The sequence below is a fragment of the Protopterus annectens genome, chromosome 17.part0 (assembly GCF_019279795.1).
Source record: "Protopterus annectens isolate FY-2018-M chromosome 17.part0, PAN1.0, whole genome shotgun sequence".
Taxonomy (NCBI): Eukaryota; Metazoa; Chordata; order Ceratodontiformes; family Protopteridae; genus Protopterus; species Protopterus annectens.
The window spans coordinates 704,294,616-704,296,220 of record NC_056751.1 but is presented as its reverse complement, the minus strand read 5'-3'; positions in this window follow the sequence as shown (position 1 = coordinate 704,296,220).

Genomic DNA, 1,605 nt, shown 5'->3' with positions numbered 1-1,605 from the left:
ATCAGATAACAATTCATACTATCTGAGTTCGAACAGTTTGACATTTATCTGTATCATGCTTCTGGGGCAGTAGGTTACAGGTATTGAGAAGCGTATAAAATTAGGATTTGTGTCCTTAGATGAAACCCATCATCTCTGTTCCAAAATACTACAGAAGGTACATTTTTAAATAAACTGGGCCCATACCTAGAAAATAAGCCTAAATAATGCAAAATGCCACAGGTAATTATAGACAACTTTAAATACAAACTGCAGATTTTTTACATATATGTCCACACATGGTCTTGGAGAAATAACCACATATCCTGTGTATTAGGACGTTCATAGATAGCCTTGCATTAGTTACTTGATGTGAAGAGTTTGGAATAAAGAATCAATACAACTGCCAGAGAGTAGGATAGTAACACGAAGTGGTGATTAGCAGTAGAAATTATGTTTCCTAGCACAGCCTTCCCAATCCAAATGCAAAAAGAATTATGAGAGTTATTCAGAAGCCATTTTAATGTCTGCGCTTTAAATATTTGATGGCTCTGGGCATGCTCTTAGGTAATAAACAATGTGAACTGGCTCACAACCATACCTGTCACCCTCCTAGCACAAGAAATCTTGACAAAGCCTAAATTAATGTTTCGACAAAGGCACAAAAAATGGAATACATTTTTAAAATTGCTCCTATAAACTTAGAAAGTTGGTAGAATAACAGGATATGTATTAGCATACATTTTCTGAAGGATTTAAAGTCTGAAACTCAAATGCATGTCATTATTTAGTGCCTTGATTTCTCAGTGATTTTCCAGAACTAAAAATTTTATGAGCAACAAAAATATGAGGCAAAAATCTGGACCGTAGACACTGGTATGCTCACATTATGGCTATATTTTCAGGACAAAATGATAACACTATTTGTTTGTTGCAACACTGCTAATGTAAACCTTGGCCACTAGATGGCAGTGACTAAAGCCATTATGTAGTTGTTCATAAATAAATACATAAAAAGCAGTCACATTGGAACTGCAGAAAGGGGGAAGTGGAGGAAGTCACGGCATTATCCTGCCACAGGAGTTGTATGCAGTAGCATGTGAATACAAACAACTCAGATGTGTATGTCTCTTGTTCATGGATGTAGAACTGTTGAGAAGAGTATGCTAGCCAAGACCACACTACTATGAGCTCATTACTTCTGAACCTGTCACTCTGTAGTCTGTACTCTGCTGAAAAAAATTCTGATGTCATATGTACTAAGTGAATGTCTTCTGCACATGTTAACTTCATATCTTTGTCAGAAACTCTTAGCATAGTATTAATTAACATTTCTGCCACTCCAGTTGTTTTAATATCCATGCTCCCAGGAGTTACATGCCTCTCCACTATACAGATGTTCACGGAATGTCTAGATTTTTGCCTCATATTTTGGTTTGTTCCTCATAAAATTTTAGTTTTCCTGCAAATCATTTGCAAATAATTGAGGATGGAAGTCAGAAAATAATTATGGCATTCAAGTTTTAGACTTCATATCCTTCAGAAAATTCATGCTAATGGAAACTCTACTATTCTGTCAACTTTCTAAATTTGTAAGGTGAATATTTTAAAAAGTCCCTATTTTTG